The sequence below is a fragment of the Apium graveolens genome, chromosome 4 (assembly GCF_009905375.1).
Source record: "Apium graveolens cultivar Ventura chromosome 4, ASM990537v1, whole genome shotgun sequence".
NCBI classification, from domain to species: domain Eukaryota; kingdom Viridiplantae; phylum Streptophyta; class Magnoliopsida; order Apiales; family Apiaceae; genus Apium; species Apium graveolens.
The window spans coordinates 287,451,525-287,465,697 of NC_133650.1; the positions used below are offsets into that span (position 1 = coordinate 287,451,525).

Consider the following 14,173-nt stretch of genomic DNA (forward strand, 5'->3'; position numbering starts at 1 on the left):
CTATAATTATATTAAAATATTGAGAGAGGTGTTGATATTTTCTTTCTATTTTTTGTATTGTTCAATTTTTCAGTTGATAAATATCGTTTACGCGATTTTTTCATTTTGAAAATATTATTTACATGAATTTTTAAGTTTATAAACAATTTTTACGTGGATATATTTTTTGACGTATATTGCAAAAATGTATTTAACACATTAAATATATGAATTTGAACTCAATATTACTCGGCGTCGCCTTACAGCGACACCTCGTACTTTAAACTTTGAAAAACTAAAAAAATGTAATTATTTAACAAAAATATTTTTTAATATCTGTTAAATTGAAAATCACAATGTTACATCTTAATGTATAAAATCTGCAAAATGTAAAATTAGAGTATTAAGTTTACGCGAATTTTTCAATTTATAAATATTTTTCACCCAGATATTTTTTTTGCATATATTGCAAGAATATATTTAACACATTAAATATACTAACTTGAACTCAATATTACTCGGCGTCGACTTACGGCGACACCCCGCAACTTAAACTTTGGAAAAATTAAAAAATATAAATACTCAACATAAATCATTTTAAAATTCTGTTAAAGTGAAAATCACAATGCTATAACTTAATGTTTTAAATCTGAAAAAATATAAAAATTAGAGCATTAAAATAAAAGTCAATTGTTCTGCTAATGAAGAATTTTTTTTCAAAAATTCGTTTTAATATTTCCCGGCGGCGTCGTAGAGTCGTAGGGTGGCGCATCGTAGTTTAATCATTATAAAATTAAAATATTAAAAATTGTAAAAGTAAGGTATATGCTTAAATTTTTAAGCTTATCAAGTAAACATTTAAAAAAATTAAACAATAGAAAATTACATGATTTCCACTGATAACACTTGGAACTCCACCGTTAAGGACACCTGATACTTCATCGGGAAGGACTTTTACCTACTACAATATTTATCAGAATCATAATACAGCAGATTTACCTACGCTACATATCCACACACATTGTAATTATATATTTTTTTTAATTTTGAACCCTCAACTTCCGGATATTATTATCATAACAATGTACATATGCAACATATTCACACATTAATATTTCTATCTTTTCACTTAAACCTACTACTCTTCTTGGCATTATTAGTGATTCAAAAGCCATATTAAAAGATAATTCTCTCGATTGTGTATATTAATTTTCGTAAATTTCATTGACTCTAATTATTTCAACCAGCGTTACTCGACGTCGCCTCACGGCGCCGTCTCGCATTTTGTATAAGATACATTTATATGGTTATAGAGGAAGCGGGGGCATTACAGTAATTAGTGAGGATTGCGGTTGCGAGTGAATTTAGGAACATGAAAATTTAAATGATTTATGTAATACTCTAATTAAAAAATAATTGTATAAAAATAATTTGACCACAATTTCTTTCATAATTTCTTTCATGTGAAAATATTATATTTTGCAGTAATTTGAGATTTTTTAAAATCTTCAAAAATTTAAATATTAAAATTTAGGTTTATTTTTAAGTGAAATTTCATTAAATTTTATTAACTTATACTTAAAGTATTATTCTTGTCATGTTGTTCTTAATATGTTATTGTTTTTTATATAAATTATATTGAAGCATGTTTATTTTTAAATTTTTATATACCATTTTTAGATTGGATCTTTCACGTGCATAAATTTAGCTACCAAGTAAAATTAATAATACGAGTTTGAGTTTTACAAAATAATTTTTTTTACCATAATATAATGTTATTGATGTTAAATCAATCCCAAACAACCTTATAAGAAATAATTCTATAAAATTCAAAATTGTACTATTATTTTATAAGAAATATTTTTTTTTGCATAATTTTCTACTTGTAAGAAATTATTATAAAAAATTACATTCGATAATTTAAATTTAGATCTCATATTCTTATAAGTTTTATACTTCCCGAATATTTTGATAATGCTTAAATGTTACAACTATAAATAAAATAAAAAAATATATAAAAAGAATTAAGTTAATTACTTTGAAAAGTAATTAATATATACCTAGTGTGAACACATGTAAAGTTTATCAATATATGCATAGTATTTTTTTTAAGTATTTTAAATGATTTAATGCTACTTAAAATTATTGTTAGTAATATATATTTAATTCAATAAATAGAATTGTTTCATATGTTTTTTCGTCTCATCTTGATTCATTTTTTCAAATAAACACAGTTTACCCAATGTTTTTAGTTTATGAATGTTGTTTACGTAATTTCTCAGTTGAACACTAAAACAACATTTCTCTTTTTAATGCTTATATTTTAACGGGAATGATATTTTTGACATATGTTGCAATAATATATTTAAGAGACTAACGCAACATTACTTGCAAAATATTACTCTGCGTCGCCTTAGGGCGACAACTTGAATTTGATAACATGTTTACATAAATAGCATCAAAGAGCACATCAATAGCATAACCACCGAGAAAGGAAGAATATGCATTGCTTTTGTAAAAGAAATTACATTTGAGAAAGATTTAGCAAAAGTAATATACCACTATTATCTTACAATCTGCATTCATTAAAGTTTTTAAAATTTGTCGTGTAACATAAAAATGTTAGGCACAATATAAATGTCAAGAAACTTATAATAAAAAAAGTTTATAAAACATAACAAATAGATAGATAAAAACTTGAGATCATATGTTCTACTAAGATAATAGAACTTAAATTTTATGACATTAGAATACATAAAATTGACGTAAACTATTCAAGAGCACAAGCCTTATTCTGCAATTGTTGCAATCTATATCCACAGATCCTGCTAATGTCCCTTGTCGGCTATATTGCAAAAGTGAGCTTCACATGGCTACTTCTAATGTTGTTGCATATAACAGGTGTGATACTATTTGCAGATCATATTCAGAAATGTTAGCATTCATATCTGAAAATATTTTAAAGTGAATAATTTTTACTAAATATTTTGTTAGTAATATATATATAATTAATTCAATTGAGAGAGTAATTAATATATTGTTTTCGTTTCATCTTTGAAAGTTAATTTTTTCAGTAGATAAATATTATTTATACAATTTTTGTAAGTTATAAATGTTGTTTTTAATACGATTATTTCAGTTGATTGTGGTTCTAACACATTAAACATATAAACTCGAAATCATTTTTTGTCAATTACTACTCTAATAGAATTAACATATATAAAATTTTGATATAAAATTTAGTTCAATATTACTCGGCGTCGCCTTACGACGACACCTCGCACTTTAAACTTTGAAAAAATAAAATATGTAAATACTCTACCTAAGATTTTTTTTAAATATGTTAATTGAACCACTATTTTCTTTGATGTATACAATTTGAAAAATTAAACAATTACTCCATTAAAATTATTTTGCTAACGGATTTTTTTATTAAAAAATCATTTAATAATACTGAAAGCCATCTTACACTAACACCTCCTAATTTAAACATTATAAAATTAATTCTTCAAAAAAACTATTATAAAATTAAAATATTTTTTTTCTCGACACAGTTTGCTCTAAAAAAATTAAAATTAAATAAAATTAATTTAATTATTAAAATGTAAATATAAACTATAAACAAATGAAAATTATATAGTTATATTCAAAATAGCTAAATTTTGATATAAAATTTAGTTCAATATTACTCGACGTCGCTTAGGGCGACACTTCGCACTGTAAACTTTGAAAAAATAAAAAATTTAAATACTCAACAAAGATTATAAAATTAAAATATTTCTTTTTTCAACAAAGTTTGATGTGAAATTTTTTAAAATTACATAATTACCTTAATTGTCAAAAGATAAATATATACTATAAAAAATGAAAATTATATAATTATATTCAAAATAGCTGAATTTTGATATTCAATGTAGTTCAATATTACTCGGCGTCGCCTTACGGCAACACCTCGCACTTTAAACTTTGAAAAAAATAAAAATGTAAATATTCTACATGAGTTATTTTAAAATATGTTAATTGGCAACCATTATGTCATATTTGATGTATACAATTTGTAAAAGTAAATGTTAGTGCATTAAAATTATTTTACTTAAAATTCATTTTAATATTACTGATAGCCACCTTACACTAACACCTCCTATTTTAAACATTATAAAATTAATTCTTGAAAAAAAATATTATAAAATTAAAATATTTCTTCTCTCGACACAGTTTGCAGTAAAAAAATTTAAATTTACATAAAATATAACAATGATTTTGAAATGCAGATAAATATAATTTTTCGAAAATGTAAACTGTGTATGCATATATTTTGAAATGCATATAAAATATCACATAAATATTCACTTCCATGAACTTTTATTGTGACATGACAAATTTATAATTATAGGACAATTTTAAAAGTAATAAGAAAAAAGCTAATTGTAATTAGTACATATAATAGGGATATCCTCGTCATCATAGTGTATATACAACATGAAAATCTGCATAGTAAGAATTTGGAATTTGCAAAAGAATTAATATAAGGATATTATTATTAAAGAAAACTACATCTGAAACAAATTGTTATATGCTCAAGTGATTCTTCATCTACTTCATTGAATGCTGGTAACATATTTTTGACACCAGAGTAGGTAGATGGTTCATCAATTTTTTGTTGAGCACAGTACACATCATTGTTACCTGACCAAGATTGTAACCGGGAAATGTAACAATCTATACTCCTTATACATATTTTTTAGCCCTTATTAATTTATTTCACATTAGAGATTTCAATATCAAAATACATTAGATCTCATGATCTTTCATAACATTATGTAAGTTTACTTTGTCCAAACTTTTTTATGACATTACTCATATCTTACTACTATAATTTAATTATTGTTATTTAGCTGAATTTTATAATATTTAATTTTTCTTACCATCAATTTACTCACCCACTCTTCATATTTACTAATACTATTCACATCCATATACTTAACCACCCTTGCTAACGCCTCAAAAGATTAATATTGATAAATTGGTTTAATTAATATAAAGTACATAACTAAAGATAAGAGTTTTTACAAATTAATTAATTTTTTATTTTACGAATCCATAATTATATAAATTTTAAGAATTAATATTAAATGTCAAGTTGATCCAAGTGTCTTTAATATTGATGAAAAATATTTAAATATAAATACAGTACATGATATGGTAAAATATGTTGTATGACCTACATTTACATGTTACATGCAAGAGAGAATAGCTAGCTCTGTACATGAGTGATGTGTAGCGGGAGTTCAGCATAGTGAACCAGTATTCCTTACTAATGCTACTTATTAAATTATAAACTACTAATATTGCCATGACTTTAAACTTACTTTTGTAACTATTACTAACAGAAATGGAGTAATAGTAACGCATCATCAAACAAATTTAAAAAATAGAGGTCAACATCTCTCTGTAAATCAAATATAATACTTTTTTCTTCACATGTCAAAGACATACTTTGACATACACTTATAAAGCATTTATACTTAGTTGGGAGAATTAATTGTTGACCCCGGTTAAAATGTATTAAATTTTAGAAATAGTATCTCCTGCTGCAGATGCAACCGTACATCCATCCGGACTCTGCAAGGAAGGTGTAACATAGTTATAAAAAAATACCAAGTGAAAAGTATTATCCTGTTAGTTATGATTGTAAAAATAGTCCAGAAAAAGATAGTTACATGAGACATGAAGAGCACCCTAGATGTATGGCCAGTAAGTTCTGCAATCTTGACCATTGATGGGTACTTCCAAAGAGTCAGCTGATTTTGGGTGAAACCATGAAAACTAAGCAGCTCACACTCATTCTTATTCCACATAAAACAGACCTGTGAGCCTGTGTCAACCGAATTTAACCTATCTCTATCAAACTATCGATTTAATTCATATCATTCTACCTTAGGGGCAAGGTCAGCGTATTAGCATAATGTCTTTTCTTCATTACACAATGAAAAAAAAGAAGGTAATCACTTCATGTTTCTAAGAAATTAACACAGATGTACCTCGAGATGAAAAAGGCCAAATAAGTTTTATTTTGGAAGAACTCAGGTTCCTTTTCCTTCAAAGTTTTGTGTTCCCGCAAATATTACATGCAATCATGTCCCGAATATAAGCATAACTGTTCCTACTAAATACATATCTGCAACATTCAACTTATTAAATACTAAACAGGCCAGGCAACTATTCAACTTATTAAGATCGTGTTATGTCATAATAAAAAATTAACAAATTTTAGCACAATTATTTTATAAAACAAAGCAGGCCAGACAACTATTCAACTTATTAAATACTAAATTTTATAAGTAAAATCACCCAAGTATCTTGAGTAGTGTCCCATACTGATCAGAAGAGTCCTAAGATCCACTGCTTCAGTTTTGCTATCTGTACTTATAGATCGACTCTTGCTGAGCATAAGTTCACACTAGTAAGGATCAAAGAAGATAAATGAATACAGAAAAATCACATGAAATTATGTTTCAAAAAAAATATATTCAACCAGATCCATTTATTCCATTCTAATATTTTTTAGAAATTTCAACCTTTTGTTCCTCAAAGTGTGGTATAAATTGTGGTCGGCATATAATATTTTTCAGAATTTTCATAAGCCCTCAACCTCTTGTTCCTTATCGAATTTTCAAAAGAAGCGGAAACAGTCACAATTATTATAGTATAATAGGAATCATATGAATATCGGATACCTGAAAGAGTGGAGATAGTCTTCACAGTCTTCATGGTCTTCCTCTTATCTTTGACATCTTGCACCTCCAATTTCAGAATGAATTTCTGGTGAAAACAAAAACAGGAAAAGCTCTATCTTTATACCAGTATACAATCTACTTGCAAACAACCATCAACTCAATATCTATTATGTGTTCAACCATATAAAAATAATCAAGATCACTTATTAGGAGTATACAAAGGATGTAGCTAATGATTAATCAGCAAAGTGTCTCTAAACGTTTGCCTATATGCATGTATGTGTAACCAGATTACCAAACCGAGTAGACATAAGTCTTAGCTGAGCCGGTGAGGTACTTGAGAATATGAACGATGCTGGTATTTACAGTGGCTACAGCAATGGACCAAGCACCAGAACTGGACTGATCACCGCCATGTCTACTCCTCTTTGTTTTGCCTCCTCCCAGAAAGACTTTTCTGCCACCGCTTTTCCGTAGCAGTACCAATTCTGCATAATAAAAATTAATTTACAACCAAATGAACTAAACCTACTGGTTTATCAATTTATACATATGTAGCTAATGATTAATCAGCAAAGTGTCTCTGAACGTAATCCTATATGCATTTAGTGTAACCAGACTACCAGACCGAGTTGACATAAGTCTTGGCTGAGCCGGTGAGGTACTTGAGAATATGAACGATGCTGGCATTTATAGTGGGCTACAACAATGGACCAAGCACCAGAACTGGACTGGTCACCACCATGTCTACCCCTCTCTGTTTTGCCTTCTCCCAAGCAGACTTTTCTGCCACTGCTTTTCCGTAGCAGTACCGGTTCTGAATAATAAAAATAAATTTACAACCAAATGAAATAAACCTACTGGTTTATCAGGATGTTATACTAAAAAACAGACCAGGACACTAAAGTTTAATTACCTTGATGGATTTGCAGAATTCAAGATCACTCCAGCAATCTTCATTAATGACCTCATCAGGGCCTCTGTTAGGGTATATGTAAAATGCACCAATTGATGAAGTGAAGACTACTCGTCGTACTTTTGTTTTCTCGGCTGCAACAATCACATTTATGGTTCCAATAACAGCTAGTTCCACCATTTTTTCCTGCACACATAATGTCACCACCATTATCAGGCCAAATCATTATCGAAATCTTTAAAAATTAAATATGCACGTACATGATCATCGGTGACGGGAGAAGGAGAGTGGAAAACACCATCACAACCACTAATGGCATTGCATAAACTCTCATAATCAAGAAGATCAGCTATGTATAATGTCAATCTATCCTTTTCACCTTCCAGCTCTCTTAAATGGCCATTCTTCAGTTCATCTGATAAAAATACAAACCACATAAGTACTCAAATTTTTGTAACTGAGATGTTTGAGATTTAAAATCAAATAGTTGGTGTACATACCTTCATTCGTGATTCTATAACCACTACTATAGAATTAATCAACCCATAGTTATCTTCTGCCTAAACTAATATATGTACATAATAATAGTACAAATATATTATCAATATAAAAATAATACTAAAATTACATAAAAAAAGGAGTGCAGAGACGAATTAAATAAAAAATAAAAAAAAAGAAGAAATATGATGTACTAACCGGTTTGATCATTGTGTTGCATTAGCAAATGAAACTCAATTAAATTCTACATGTGACCTGCAAAAAGGAAGAGAGAAAATGAGATTCTGATATTTGAAATTTGAGAGAAGAAGAGTAACATATGTGTATATCAATCTAATTTAACTCAATTTAGAAATCAAGGAGTGATAATTTCTATTGATAAGTAATTTGAAATTCAAATTTTAAAAATATAGTAAATAAAGGAGCAGATTATGCATGATTTGATTTTGTTGGTTTTACTGATAATGAGGAAGTTATCAAAATATGAGAGAGATGTGGAGGAGATTGAGCGAGAGAGAGAGAGAGAGAGAGAGAAAGAGAGTATAACAGACCAGAGACAATTGTGCACAATTTGATTTTGGTAATTTTTTTTACCCATGAGTAAATTAAGGAGTGGTCATTAAGATATATAGATGTGAGAAAATCATGCAAATCTTTCCTTAGATAAGATGTTTAAATTTTAAAATTCAAAAAATTTTCATGTTTAGTGTGTTGATGGGTAAAAAAATGGGTAAACTTATATGGATATATCCATGGATATATAGATTTTATACTTAATATGGGTCATGGGTAAATTTATTTACCCATTGGGTAAATTTTGTGGATATATCCAAGGATCTAGTGATTTTATACTTAATATGGGTTATGGGTACCCATTTGGAAAATGTGTAAATTAAGGAGTAGTCATTAAGAATATATAGATTATTTGATAGGCACGCAACAGCCTTGTCATTACTAAAGTCACAAGTATATTTCGTTAGTTTTCCTCAATCGTTCAAAAATGGAAATTGTCATCGAGTTAAAAATTATTTGATGTGACATCTATGTTGGTAAGATAAATATTTTAGAGCGGTTATTTTGAGTGTACCCATAACTGACTATAGCGACTTGTTTGATATGTTTAAGAGAAGATCGGTGATCATCTTGATACATTAGGCCCACTTTATTGACCAACTTGATAATTTAACCCCTAAGAGTAAATTCAACAAATTAGCTATTCAAGCTCTTAAAATGAATTTTAGGGAATGAGATTAAAATTGGCACTCCAACAATCTCCTAACCATTCTTATATCACTAATAACTTCACCTCACTAGTTATTTTTAACTAGCATCAGACATCTTATTCTCGTGAAATTACATATTTGCCCCTGTGCTTACTATATTTTGAAAAAAAGTTTCTATTCGGAATCGAACCCGAGACTAGCGACTACCTTATAAATTTCAATACCACTATGCCAATATGTCATTTGTATTTTTAATTATACATTTAATATGTATTTGTCACATAAGAGTTATAGAATATCATTTTTTCATCTTTTTCTTTTCATATATGTAGATTTAGTTGCCTATATATTTTTAAAAAAAATTAAATTACTATTAAAATTATAATAAAATTTAATATTTAACATAGAAAAATAACTAATTTACAAAAAAGATAAATGAAGTAACACGTAACATGAACTATTTAATAATGATGCTATACTTTTAAAGTAATCTTTATAATACATAATTAATCTGATCATGTATACACATATACGAATAAATAATAAAATTTATAATACGAATTTACTTAATATTAATATGATATTTATTACATATAAGATATGATTATTCATATATAATTATCATGTATACACTTATGCGGAAGAAAAAATCAATTATACGTGTTTGTTCAATATTGATACAATATTTTTGTTAAATGATCTTTAGATTAAAATCACCAATACAAGATATATGACATTATATCGGCTAAGTAAAAAAATAAATATAGAATTATAAAATTAATTATTAATATTATTCTAACAATTATTTTTTTGATTATGATATAAGATTATATATAATGATTGATTAGTCAAAAAACATATTCTATGTTACTTATACATAGTATTCTAAAAATAGTAACTCGGAGCCTAACAAGTCACGAGTACTCGAATTACTCGCGGAGTCCCCAGAATGAGTACTCAGATCAAAAATCGGATGCGTTAAATATTTCTTTTAAAAAAAATTAATTATTAGTATTTATATCACATTGTAAATTAAATAATATTCCAAAACTGAAATTAACCGGAAAAATACATATTACTCTCAATTTTATCAACCTATATTTTCTATATAGTAAAAATATAATTATTAATTAGTCCATATATCATAATTAAAACTTGATATTAAATGAGTTTCAGACTTAAAAATCGCAGTCAATTTTGTACATAATAAGTACTAAATAGACAATAGATTGAGATAAACGAGTGAATTTTCAAAGGTTCTTAAAAATAATTAGGATATTATGTTATTTCAATTTTTTTATTTTTTGGAACTTTTAATATCAAATCCGAGTTGGACCGAGTTGGACCGAGTTTAAAGCAAGTTATGTTGAGTTTAATATGAGTTAGGATCAAAACCAGGTAATTACCCAAGTAATAGAAAATCAGTTCGTAAATGAGTCCGTGTCCGAGTACTCGCCCGAGTTATCGGCCGAGTCAGCCGATTTTTAGAATACTACTTATACATCATAGATCACGACGATGATATATCGTATTGATTTTTCTTTTCTGGGAAATATAGCTTTCAACTTGAATTCATAAATGTTAAAATGATAATTTTCTAAAACAGACAATTAAGACGTCAATGAAATAAGGGTGTTGACCTTGTATGACACAATATATTAGGTAACGTTTCAAACATCACATATTGAAAACAAGACACTTTTTAGCGCACTAAAACGCAATTTAAATGAGTATTTTTTAAAAACGCAAGGTCGTTGTAGTGACTCTTCTCTCCACAAATTTTTGATTTTAAAAAGAAGACTGGAAACAAAGTTTATATTCGTAGTATACTAGAAATGCGTCCCGAACAGACGTATTTATGCAACGTAAATTTAAATTGAGTTTATTAATAACCACACAGACAATTTATATATAATTTGTGGGCCCATTCAAGTGCTATTTATCCGATCCTTTATACTCATAACACCTTTCTATTAATTAAGTATTATTTTAATATATAAAAGTTTACGATTGCATCTGAACCCGTTAATATCACTGCATTTTTGTCCAGAACTAAAAGCTCAATGTGCTCTATGATTTTAGAGTGCCATAAATGAAAATAATTTTGACATTTTACATTATTTTTATGTTTTTATTTGAAATTTTTTCTCATGAAATAACTGATATTGAGAAGACTTATATCAAGTATAAATTGATTTTTTTAGACATAACTGCTACAAGTTCTCACAATAGTCATATAATCACATTCTGAAATTTTGTAATATATGCTACAAATGCGCATACATTGTATAAAATCATGAAAAACATTTAAATGTGCACAATTTTACAATTACTTATATATATATAATTACTCAAATGAGAACCCATACTATTGTGAGAACTGAGATCTAATCTCAGCCACACATTTTTATCTCTATATTAAATCACAACCACACAATTTATATTTTAAATTCTATTCATATATTTCGTCTCGCTCATTTATAGCCACCCTCTCTACCCACCCACACCCACCAGCTTCCGTCGCCGCCTCGCCGTCACATCGTCGTTGGAAAATAACAATCTCTTCACTCTTATCTCTCTTTCCCCATCCCCATCTCTCTCCTTATCTCTCTTCCTCTCTCTAAATCCCTCCTTACTGAACTCCACCTCCCACCTCCAATGTCACCGTGAAACACCATTACCCCGCCCCCGCGACACAACTTTGCCCCGACCCTTTGCTATGACCGTTACTCCCTGTTAGCTCTCACATCTTAAATTCCGGTCTGATTTTCTTCGAAGAAATTATGATGGACCGAACTCAGATCTGGCGTGTGGTAGTGATGACACGATGTGATGTTTTTGTGGTAGTGAAAATTGGAGGCGGTGGTTAGAGTGTTCAATAATGTGAATTTTGTGTGGATTGATAGTGACTAGTGATGATTAATGATGTTGCTGCAGTGATTATGTTGATATAGAGGTTGGAATTGATGACCATGACCGGATCTGATGGGAAAAGATAATAGCTGAATCTGGTGATTTTTGATTGCCGGAAGTGATTTTTCATTTTCTGGTGGTGATTTTTCATTTTTCGGGGGTGATTTTTGGTTTCACGGTGGTGATTCTGGTGGTCTCCGGAGTTGGTGGTGGTCGGAAATGGTGGACGCAGGAGGTGATGGTGGTTGATGGGTAGTTGAATTTGATAAAAGATAATGAAATATTAAAATACTAAATATTAAATGAATGGTGGGAGATGAATATTATGTATTTATATGAGTGGATATGATTAGATCTAATATTTTACAATAGTGGGATTCTCATTAGAGTAAGACTCTATATTAATCAGTTTTAATTAAATATCGATTTATATTTTAATTGAATATCGATTTATATTAGATATTCTTATAACCAAAAATATTCTTATGCTGCACAAAAAAATCTAGAATTTGACTCGTGCCTCGCACGGGTTATTATGCTAGTTTTATAATAAAACATGAGTCAAATCATCTTTCTCCTTATCACTTTAATGAAAAATGAATTGTTATTATTAAATTATTAAATAAGGAAAGAATATAAAGAGAATTTTTGGAGACAAATTTTTTTTATCTATGTCTTAAATCATTAAGAAATAATAATTTATAATAAATAGAAAGAATTAGTTAAGAAACCATTGGATTTGCTCTAACGTGTCATATTAAAGTAAATAACAACTTTTCTTATAGGATTTCAGATTGGATTTTTCGGACTTTTCGTCAAATCAAATAGGATTTTCGATTTTGAATTTTTTAAACAATCTCTAATATCTTCTATATATAATAGGAGAACAAGGGGATAATATTCATAAGATTAAAAAGTCTCATTGAAAAGATTAGAATACCCCTATTTTTAATATTTATATAAAAGATGAGGTTTGTGGAAATCAAACTCAAGATACTTCATTCACCTATACAACTTGCATACCACGACACCATATTGTCACATGTGCTTTTTTATCATACACATAATATATACACATAATATGTAAGTGTGCTAAATTAATATTTTATTTAACTTTAAAGGTATTTACTTGAATTCCGAAAAAAATAGTTACATGAATATTTGAACAGTTACTTTTAAACAACTTAATTTTAGATATAAAGTTAGACATAATACATAAATAAATTATTATCTTATTTATTAATCATTTTTTAGTTTGAAAATATATCTTATATATTTTTAACATATATTTATTATAAAAAAGTAATTCAAATATATATATATATATATATATATTTTTAAAATATTGAAAATAGTATAGCTTATATATAAATAATCTATATTGTTATTATATATTTAGATAAGTTCAAATTATAATGAGTCATTGCATTTTAGTTTATTTCGAATTTGAAATTAAAACTTGACCTATAGTTACATCGTCACATTCTACGTTTAGTAAATTTTAATTACAAGCTCGGCGAGAATATCTTATCAATAATGTGAAATATTTTAATATCTTATGTTAATATAAATTAATGTATTTGAGGTATTTATAGGATCACGTCAATTAATTATTTGTATTAATATTACTAACTTCACTGGTAGCGTATTATTATTTTTGGGAGTTGTTCCGGTTTTAAAAATATCAAAATTTGATATAAGATCTCACGAGATTTGTTAAAGCTACGATGATATATTAAATCTATTTATTATTCATTTTTCACTTGAAAAAACTAGCCTTTTAAAAAGAATTATTTTTGATATGCAATATTATTTGATCAAGAAAATATTGTATAAATATTTTTAATTATTTTAATATTTTCAAATTTTCAAATAAAAGTTATATCTATACTATATTATAGCATTTG

The 14,173-nt window shown here is 27.6% G+C and overlaps 1 pseudogene; it reads right to left on the bottom strand.

Annotated features, from left to right (window-relative positions):
* Window positions 1–7,087: 7,087 nt before the first annotated feature.
* LOC141719810 (cinnamoyl-CoA reductase 1-like) lies at window positions 7,088–8,462 on the bottom strand (annotated as a pseudogene).
* Window positions 8,463–14,173: the final 5,711 nt, after the last annotated feature.